The sequence below is a fragment of the Pinus tabuliformis genome, chromosome J (genome assembly GCF_031772625.1).
Source record: "Pinus tabuliformis cultivar Carrire ecotype Pingquan chromosome J, CPIR1, whole genome shotgun sequence".
NCBI lineage: Eukaryota > Viridiplantae > Streptophyta > Pinopsida > Pinales > Pinaceae > Pinus > Pinus tabuliformis.
Window position 1 is genome coordinate 644,173,399 of NC_142295.1, and position 11,666 is coordinate 644,185,064.

Below are 11,666 nucleotides of genomic sequence, written 5' to 3' on the forward strand. Positions count from 1 at the left end.
AATTTCTCTTCTTTTGGCTCCCTAACCAGCTTTGTGCCCAAATTTATTCGTGGCCTGTACGGTTGGAGCACAGAGGAAATCTCCACATCCTCTATCTCCTTTTGTTGAAATTCATATTCTTCCTTACTATCGTGGACCTGTTGAGGTCCCTCTTGTTGCATTGGTCCCTTTCCTTTCTACATGGGCTTTTTTCCCTTGTCCTCCGCATTCTTCATCTGCACTTCTTTCTTTGTCTTTTCCAATTCTACTATAGAGACATTAACTAGTCTCTTCTCCTTCATATTCTGTGGCTATGACTGTGACTATGCCTGCGGGCCCTTTCTTGGTGACCTTACGAACATCGGGGACATAGGTACATTTTCTCCTCCAGTCTTTCCTACTTATGACTTCATGATACCAGCTTGCCCTTTCTTCTTAAATATTCTAACCAACTCTTCACAGCTCCTCTCAGACATGCAATGGCTCTTGTTCACTTAGGCACAATTTTTTACCTCTCTTAGGAAACAAAGTGTCAAATGTGGTGTGGGATCTAGCTTTTATAACAATTTTGAATTCCTAGACTCATTATTGGCTCTAGATTTGGTTCATTAATGCAGGTATGGGCTAGATACATCCATTTGTGATTCATAAATTATTTTCTCCTGTGCCCTTCAATGGTAATTTATTTTTAACGGTGCCATATTTCCTTCCAACAATCATATTTCCATCTAACTTAGTATGAATTACCCTTTGGCGCAGTCACCTCTTCTTTGTCGTGGCTCCTTTGGACTTCATCATACTCCTGAGTATCGCACAACAATCTTCCTTTGGAAAAGTTCCTTCCTACAAAGTAGTTTATAGTCCCATGCTCACTTTCAACTGGAGGTGGCAATAAGACTTTCTTTCCTTCATTTTTTAATGCAAAGCTCCAGGGACATAATTGTCCCTGTATATCTTCAATCTACTACCATTCACTTGTCCTGGAATGACTTGACCGTTCAACTTCGCGAGATGAATAACACCACCATTTGAAATGTTCTTGATGATATATGGCCCCAACTAATGTGTTTTAAATTTTCCTGGGAACTTATCAAAATTACTATGATATAATACTACAAGATCCCCTTCGCGAAATATTTTCTTCTTGATGCGCTTGTCATGTCAGGCTTTCACCCTTGATTTCTACACATGCTAATGGAATCCTACTATGAATCTGTCTGCTTCTAAATCTAGTATCTGTGACATTCTCTCATTCATCATATCAGGGTCTACCATGTCTGTGATAGCTACAATTCCTAGACTTGGCACAATGTATTCCATTGGCATAACAACTTATCCATATACCAACCTAAAAGGTGTTTTCCTAGTCAATTTCTTGCATGTTGTTTTATATGCCCACAACACCACTGGAATCCTCAAGTCCCAGTCATCTCTATTTATGTTGCACACCTTGGTCAATGCATTCTTCAGAATCTTATTAAAATCTTCCACCATCCCATTTTCCTGAGGATGATAGGGAGTGCTCTTCTGATGGTAAACTTGGAATTCCTCATTTAGTGCTTCAATTGTCTTATTAAAAAAATGTGTCCCTTGGTTGCTCATCAACATCTTCGGACAACTAAATCTAGACAATATATACTCAAAAATGAACTTCGCAGCAGTTTCGGCGCTGCAATCCTTTACCTATTTTGCCTTGGCTCACCTTGTCAAATAATCAATCATGGTGATGATGTATCTTGGACCAATCCTTTTCCCCAGTGGACTGATAGGTCCAACAAAGTCAATTTCCCATTTATTAAAAGCCTGTAAATTCACCTGGTGTACTAGTGGCATTTCATATCTTCTGGATGGCTTTCCTGTCCTTTGACATATATCACATGCTTGAAAAAATTATTTTTCTTCCTTATGCATTGTAGTCCACCATAACTCGACTCTCAAAATCTTTTGTGTGGTGGCTTTTCCTGCATAATGCCCACCTGCAACTCCTCCATGAGATTTCGTCAAATTTTTTTGTCTTTCATGTTTAGGGATGTATCTGTGCAGTACTTCATCCGGTCCCATTTTATACGTGTCCCGCAATCAATGAAAAATTAGTTGTTAGAACCACATTTACATTTTCCTTATATTTTGGGTTCAGCCTATAAGGCCTATGCTTAACACGCTTCCTATCAAGCTTTAGTAGAATCCTCATAACTCCCAAATCCCATATGATTCCTTTCATGTCTGAAAATTTAGTGGGAAACAACTCTTGGTATTCATGCAACAAATATTTTATCTTACTGACAATGTCTTTGTCCCAGTAGTCTCCTATGGTCACATATTTCGGCTCAGCTTCTGACCCTATATTCACCTTCCTCATCTTCAATGGCTTTATTATATCAAGCATCTCTATTTCAGGTCCATTTACTTCATGATGTCATTGTTGCGAGGATCTTTGTCCTCTTCTGAATTGAGATTATAACATTCTATCGCATTTCGGATCTGCACAACCCAATCAGGTTGCCAGATAACTGGAACTTCATTTTCAAAAATATTTTCCTTAACTATATTCAGCATCACATCTATATGTGGATAGTCTTCTTCAAATCTAAATGTCACCATGAATCCATCCACCATTTCCACCTAGCAAGAACTGCCATGTCGAAGTTCAGTTTCCAAATACTAGTTCTAAGGGATCATTTCTAGTGTATGGATGAACCCATGCACCCATTATTTTCGTGAAATTTCTCCCCATGCTGCCATAGAGAGTTGTGTGTGGTCCCTAGGATCATTCTCGCCATCATACTTGTTTGTGAGATTTGTTTCTACTTTTCCAAATCTTACTCACATCAACCTTTTATATTCCTGCCAATTTCCCATATTCTTCTTTTGTGTACCCCACCATCTAGCAGACATAGCCCTCAATGCTTGATCGAGTGCTAACAGTCTCTGACATTCTGGTACTCGCATTTCATAATATTTAAAGAAAGTACTTACATCACCCAAACCATCATATAAAGATAAATCACGTACCTCAATTGTCATACATCGCCTTGTAGACACTTCATGCAATCTGTTCTGCATGTACTCCAATTCCTCTTCTGAATCTAAGGTACAAGAACTATCTTTCTCCCAAGTCAACTTTCCATCTATAGTGGGATTGATCCATTCCACTTCCTTCACTGTGATCTGATATATATTATCAATGTTATCTGTTCTATATTCCTCTCTGATATGCTCTATATACCTCGCCCCTTCTGATGGATCCAATGGAACAATAACACTCATATTATTTCTTTTGAATATCATTTGCCTTTTCTTCAAATTATTTATAGCCATGTTGGAAAACACCCAATCCAATCCAAGAAACGTGGGGTAAGGATTACTATAATATACTATCTTAATCACTTCGAAGTCAGTGGTAGTGTGCACTCCGTTGATGTCCACTATGACATTAGAAAACCTTCCTTGGGGTAAGATTTTCTATTGATTTTCCATATTCAGTTGAATAATAGATCGTTGTAGCTTCAGCTTACCCATCGATTCACAAGTCTGATTTGGAAAGACATTTGAATTAGATCCCAGATATAAGATAACATGATCCATGTCATACTCTCCAATTTGTGCTGTAAGCCTCATTTCTTTCCTTGTTCTCTTCTTGTGTATATGCAGATTATTCATTGCATGCATGTCACTCTATGGTATCTCCTTAGAAGTACAAGAGTCTATCAACTCCTGTAATCCCTCCACAACATTCTTATTCCTCAATAACTTCATGCAGGGCTGTGGAAAAGACTTCAAGACATTCTGATCCACCTCTTGTGTCGCAAACAATATTATCTCACGATTATCCTTTTGAGTCAGCTGCGTGATAGAGGTTGAGGTCCCATTGTCCATAAAGCTTCACCTCGCCTCCATGAATGCTTTCTTTTCCTTCAAGACATCAAAGGCAACCGTCTTTTCGGTAGTTTTGATTATCCATGTAGCTTCAAGTTCCTTTTTTCCATTGACCTTATCATTCCCAGTCATGGTTCCTCTTCTTGTTACAATTCTAAAGCACGGTTGATATTTTCTCGACTTAGCAGTCATCATTTGGACATTTGTTGAAGGCAGCTGGTTTCTTTTCTCCTTCATCTTCCCAATGAGGATGAGACATTCTTCTATCACATGATCAAAATCCTTACAGTAATTGCAGGTTGTTGCCGGGTTCTGACAGTCTCTCGTGAAGTGTCCTTCCTGTCCACAATTATAACAGATAATATGGCCTCATCCTCGACCAACTCCTCGTCCTCATCCTTATCTTTTAAATCCTCATCATCCAATGTGATGGCCTTTCTCTTCATGTGTGTGTCCCTCGACTTGCAATCTATAAGTATTAGTAGTGCATTCCATCATTAAGTCATAACTTCGGAAATTTTTGTCATCATGGCCTACTAATCTACAAAAGTTACAAAACAACTACTTCAGGGTCTGTATATATTTCTGTAACAGATAGAAGTCTTCAAAGCAATGCTGACCTCACGTCCAACAAATATCACACCACAGATCTAGATTTACTAGATTAGGTGCTCCACTTGCAATATAATCTTTGAATATGGGGCATTGATCCTTATAATGACCTTCCGCTTTGCACTTTGTACACCACACTTCTGATCTTTCTGGTCTAAATTCTTTGCCTTTATTTAGATCTTACAATTCTAGGGTCAACGTAGCTAGTTGATTCTATATATGATGTACTCCTATGTGAGTATCTCCAACCGACGAAGCTACCAATCTCATCACAATCTATAATGCTTCAACTTGCGTCGTGATATTCTGCTATGTCAATGCTAACGTAATATGTGGTAGTAGCGAAACTATGAACCATTCCTTATGTTGCTATGGGGGTATCTCAAAGTTCACTTGACCCATCAAAACCTTGAATAACTGATCCAATTTCCACACAGATTCAGTCGGTGTTTACTTGATCTCTTTCAACTCTATGATACATTTTAATTTTGATTTTTGCTACTTTAACTCTGCTACCAATACCTTCTTAATTTCATCAAACCTAGCATTTGACTTACTCACAGAGTATTTCATATACCATGTCAATGCCCTCTCCCTCAATGACATGATGAGCTATACCTTCTTTACATCATCATTATTAATATGTCTTTCCATCCATACTACATCATTTACGAACCAAAACTAGTCAGGGTCCTCTATTCCTAGTCCTCTAAAGACAGGTAGCTTAATGTCATCAACCATTCTTCTTCTTGGGGGGCTAGGTGGAGAGGGGGGTGGAGGTGGAGGTGTAGGGGAAGTATGGGGAGGGGGAGGGGGTGTGAGGGGGGTGGATGGATGGGGAATCCCAAAGACGCCCTGATTATTTTCAGCCCCTAACTTCGACGTGCCTTTAGGATGGGTGGGGAAATATCGTGGGGTTGTAGGGTTACTTATTTCTTCTTCATTCTCAGATCCCAACAGAGGGCTATAGTCAGCCTCAATAAAATTCTTCGGATCTATTCTATATCATTTTCCACTTCGCGTAGCTCCTGGTTCTAACTTATTTCTTATTTTCCCAAACATTAATTTGACTTCATTTGCAAAATCCCCTTTTCACATAATAACATCTTAATCCAGAGCTTCAGAGAATTTAAAAACTTACCTCATGGTCCTTTGAAGAGTTTTCATTCAGCTTCACTATAGGACACAATTTGGTCGATCACGAACTTAGTTAAATCCTCCCAAAATGCTATTGATCCAGAAATCAACAAACCTTGAGATATTTCTATTGATTCTCCTAAGAAAGTGTATCAAATCAGGGTTTCACTACTTAGGTTTTTCGCCTTTGAAATAGTTCTTATGCTCAACTAAATTAGATATCCACTCAAGAAATTTAATGTGGAACGAACCAAATAAAATCTCATATTTATCATCGAAGATGTATCTCTGTACCCAAGATTCAATAGATAGACGTGGGTTTCTATTCCCTTTTTCTGCAAATTCTCTTTCTTTCTGTATAGCCCACTCTTGGATTTATTTCTTTGAAGGAATCCAAATCATATCCCTTTAAGTAGATCCCAATCCCACAATGGAACCATTTGTTGGTTTGAGGGGGTTTGACCTAGGTTCATTGTGTAATGCACATCAACCAAACCCTCAACTACTGGCCCTTTCTGCAATGACCTACAAGTAGGTCACAGTCTCACCTGTAGCACATATGGGAGTTTGTAGAACCAGGTTTCCGCAACCGAAGGGATATCCGTGAAGTGGCGTCATGTATTTAATTCTACGTATATCAATCTTATAACTTCGCATGCATAATAAATTCGTGCAGATGATTAATTTAACATAAACACATAAACTCTACAAATAAAAATACATCTTACAATTATTTGCATAATTCAATGGAAAAAATACATCATTAGATACATAAAAGTAGATAAATAATATGTACAAAGATACAACACTTTGCAAAAACTTCTTCTTTATTAAACAAATCTTCAATTACATTCACTTCTTTGACCTGTGCACCCAGCTATAGGTGGTCTGCACACTTAGCTGCAAACTCTTCGAGGCCTCTGTGCACTCAACTGCGAAGCCTTCTCCAAAATTATAGACTAAAAACCCGAATACAAAGATTCAATTCGCTTATTCTCCTCTTCCAATTAGATTATCCTTTAAAAAGTATTACATATCCTTTTATATAATTCATCTATACAAAACCCAAGGTCCACAGACTATGGATCCATAAAAAAAGGAGTACTACCCGATATTCGTTACAAAATAAGGGCTTTATCCCATCCCAAAGCCCTAAAACTTCATGTTATGAATATATCTTTGTCAGTTTTGCGCAGTCCCCTCCTTTCGCGGGGTTTTTTTACCCAAAACTTGGACCAAGTTGGGCCATGCCCAACAAGTTGGATGATTTTCCTCACACATAGAGCATATTTCTATTACATTCAATGAGCACTCATTTCTAGGGTGCATCTTGGTGCATCTATGACAAAATATGGCTAATTCCCTTGCTACCTCCTCTTTTTTCTTCTTAATCTGCATTGTGTCCATATGTAATGCAAAATAATGTAAAATTTCACTTTCAAAATCCTCTAACATACCTCCTATTTCATTTTAATGGTTGAGGTAGAAGGTGAAGAACTTACCAAACCTTGACTGACTCTACCTCTTTTCCTTGCAGCCCTAGAGTGGCTCATGAATAGTACCTTGATGTCCTCATAATTGAGTTCGTAAATATCTCCATTAGATAACATGTTGAGGGTCTCCATTAACTCTTCCCCGACTCATCATAGTTACACTAGCTTCATTTATTTTGGATCGAGCAATTAACTCTCCTAGTTACGCTCATCATAGTTACACTAGCAATTAACTCTCCTATAGCTTAGCTGAAATATTTCTTCAAAGTTCTGTAGGGACTAATTTGGACCTTGAGTCATCCTAAATATTTCTTTTTTTTGCCCCTTTCTTTACAATAATATTTGTACTTTGTGTTGAATTCTTGCTGCATTTGAGCCCCAATAGTGTTATTTTCTCCTTCGAAACTCATGAACCAACACAAGGCTACATCCTTGAGGGTGAAAGGAAATAATTTAAGCTTCTTCTCATCAAAGGTATAATGGAATATCCTATAGATTACAACGAATTCAAACATGAAGATATTAGGGACCTCAAAAGTCAAGACAGGAAAGTGTGGAAGAGTAGTGGGGCTAATGTTCTTCATTCTAGCCTCTCGATTTGTTTCTATAATAGGAAAGAGTCTAGGCTACCTATTTCTAGCCATATTTTTAGTGGGTGATGGATGTTATTCCCCCCCATAGGCTCCTCAAAAATCTCAAGTTCCTCACCCAAAGGGTTCTCCAAATCCTCTATGATTGGAGGAGGAGGTCCATAATCACCAAAAAGTGAAGGTTGAATGCTTGTAGAAGTGGGGGTTTTATGCAAAAAATTCCTTGTGTTGGCCCTAGCTCTATGAGGCATGAAATGCATGAATTTTTCCTTTTGTGCATTTTTATAAATAGAAATACGAACGAAAATTTGTTCTTGTTGTTTTCCAGGAAATGGAATGGAAAAGAAAGCAACTTAAAGTAGAAAAAAATACCTAATTCGACACCACTTCGACAACGACGCCAAAAAGTGACGAGTTCCAGTGTTACAACAAGAAATTTGTAATTCCCAGGGTTACCAACTTTAATTTATCAATCCGGAGTTCATACAAACCTAAGAGGTATTAATTCAATATGCACAACAAGCAAGATTCTACTTAAGTCATTATGAATCCATGAATTGAATTGAGATATATAGAGAACACTTTACAAAATCTAAAAATTTAAACTTCCTAGCTTAACTTTACAAGAAAATATATGATTGAAGCATAACTTGTTATATTTCATGGAATAAACAATAATCTATTTGCATGTAAGGAAGTGTTATAAAAGACATCCTAATATATCTTGCAGAAGGAAAATAGCAGGAAAGTAACCCTATGCTAGTTGCATGCAATTAAATTCCATGAAAGTAACTGTTATAGACATTTTTGGGCACTGCAACCCCAATCATACATGTCCATAAACCAAGGGCTCCTAAGTTCCTAAAAGTGTTGTTTCATACCCTAAAGGAACAAGGTCAGTTGATTACATCATCTCCCAGAAGTTCTCCACAGGAAACTGCTCAGAACTAGTCAAAACTGGACCATACAGGTTGCTCAGTGCTAAGGGTGCGATGCATCCCACCTGCCTAGTGTAAAGGGTGTGATTCATACTAAAAATCCCTTCTGTAGGGTGCGATGAGTGAGAGTGGACAAATGGCAGAGACAGTTTGCGAGGTGGATGATCATAGAATCTTCCAGAAACTTCTCCTATGACACTTGCCTCTCTGAATTCTCCCAGGGATGAGTAAGAGATCATCAATCTCCAAGTGGAATCAAGAACTATCAGAGAGAGGACACTAATCAAAATCCCAAAAGCCAACTCACCCCCCTGCAATCATCTATATATGGATCCCTCATCCCAGAGATCCAAAGGCTGGAATTTTGTATCTTGTAAGGAAATGTTGTTGGTTTCTTGTTGGAATATCATAGTGTTGGGTGATCTAAGCTTTTCATGAGGTGAAAGAAGGGATTTCATGCTGGAGGATGACGCTAGGTCAGAACAATTGGTTGTAATCCTCTTTGCTATTCTTGATTAATAATAAAGCTATTCAAGTTTTCCTCCACATTCTTGTATGTTTGATGATATATGCATTTGTTTGGTCAATATATATCTGGTCCTATATTGTTTATGACTGTAGACCTCTGTTCTTCAATAGTATTATGTTGCTTTGATTCCATAGGTGCTCTTTGAAGCTGTGTAGATGAAGGAGAAGCAGCAAGGATCTGTCAGAAGGGAGAGGAACCGAGCAAGGAACCAAGCACAAGACTGAGGTTGGTGTCCTTCATTCCACTCTTATCTACTTCTCATAAAGGAAAATGAAAGTAGTTTTGGTTAGTTTGTTTCTAAGATAGCTACTAGTCTTAGTGGGACTAGTAGCTCCGAGTGGAAAATAGATTTCTTGATAACAAAATGGCGACTCCACTGGGAAGCGAATAGATTGTTTGCTTGTCTATATTTGTTTGTTTTATAAACTTACAAACGGAGCCTGAAGTCAAGCCAACTAGCCTTCGAACTGCGTTTGCTATGCAAGTGCAAAGTAGATCAATGCTGCTTCAGTCTATCTCCGGGTTTTGTTTATAAACTGAACAATTGATTTGCAAACTTTCTAATTGCCCTAGTGGTGGCTCTAGTAACCTCATTAGATCAACCCCTGTGATTTATATTTACTGAACATCACTTGCTCGGCCTAAATCCCTTAACTGAGCTGCAAACTGTGACCCGGAACCCAGTTGAAGTCTCATCCCTAGACCATCGCACCTTCTCCTCTTGGGAATCTGGATGCATCGCACCTCCCATGTGCAGTAGGTGCGCTGCATCTCACTTTCCTTGTGTTATAGGTGCGTTGATCAGACAAGACCTCTTCTGCTCTCAGTTTTTGGTTTCTGTGTTCACTCTCTTCAGCTCTATTTAGGAGTTTTGATGTCTGTGATCAGTATACCACTACGGAAACCCCCTTCCTTTCCATAATTCCGTCTCCATTGTGCAAAGAACTGTGAATGTTTTTAATTATTTTGGGCCATTTTCAGTTCTCTTTTACAAAGTAGTAGCATAACCGAACTGTCGTTTCTTGATTTGGAAGTGTCGCAAGTGTCTTTTTCAGTCAAAGAAAAGAATTCTATTGTTCTTGATGGTCGATTATATAGTTACTCTTGTATTTGATTTGAATTAGTAGTTTTTCAAGTGTCGAAAGCAGTTTTCAATTCAAAATAGCAAAGTTTCATCATTATCTTCCTTTCGTTTTGAAGAGAAATTTGTTAGTATTGTCGCTTTGAAAAGATAATTCAGATTTGTACTTAGCATTCTTCTTGTCATTCACACATTAAGAAAGATGAAAACAAATACATGCATGTGTATTTTCATTTAGACTACTTGTTGGTTTGATTTACGACAGTGCATCTAGTGTGTGCTCTCTGCTCTATGTTGAAAGAATATTGTCTCTCTTTCTTTAGTAGCTAGGATTTTCATTGCAAAAAGAAGATTAAACGATTGTTTATCATCTCAAATTTCATTTTAGGAATTGTACATCTACATCACGTGGTGAACCTGAAAGGCAAATTTCTTAAGAAAGATCAACTGTAAAATAAATTTAATGAACCTAAAAATGCTTTGGAACCTAACGCACAACATCTAGAAGTCTAGGCTAGAGACGTATTTCGGCGTCGTAAAGCCTGGTAACTGTCGCTCTCACTATTGGTTGGGTGCTTCCTCCTCTTTGAGATGACAAGTGCTAGTATGGACTTGTGCTCCCAAGTACTGTCGAGTATATATTGGGAGACCACAATAGGCTATATCCTTTATCCATAGGAAGCCATGTCTACCACCCTATCGATCGCAATTCACTGAACACATCATTCGGGAAGATTGACTGTCGTACCGTAAAAAGTATTCTGCAATTTTGTGATTGGTTTGGTAATCCCTCTATCTAGATTTCCAGAGTAGTCTCTTTCATTCCTTTTCAGACTCCTTAAAGGAAAAGGTCCATCTGAGCACTTGTCACTTCAAGCTCATTAAAAATCGAAGGCGACTAAAGTCATCTTTTGTTTTTTCTCGACTCTTAAAAATTGAAAAAACAAGTTGTGTCAAAGCATCTAAAATTAATTTAATTCAGAAAAATTTTCCCCTTTATTTTTAGTTGATCGATTAATCCGTAATCATGGAAGAAATTCAATTGAAATCCTGTCGTTCGCGGAGGCTTACGATTCAACCATCTTTGTCTCCAGAATCAAAACTATTCTGGACAAAGCAAACTCATTTAACCGGCTCAAAGTCCCCTGGTTGGGTTGGAACCAATGTTCTAACACTCTCGGAGACTCCGGTTACTCAAAACATTTCTGGTACCCCTACCTTTACAGAAGTTCTGCAGCCACTAGAGGACAGTAGAACTGATCTTAGTATACCTGAACTGGCTCAATCTATAGCTGATTCGGAAGGTGTTGTTCCCCAAACATCAGTCGCTGCAGAATCTATACCTTCTTCGACACTAAAAGTATTTTGCAGACCTGATGGTCTACCTCTTCCACCTAGTTTGATTGCTATAGAAGATATTGTGGAGGATCC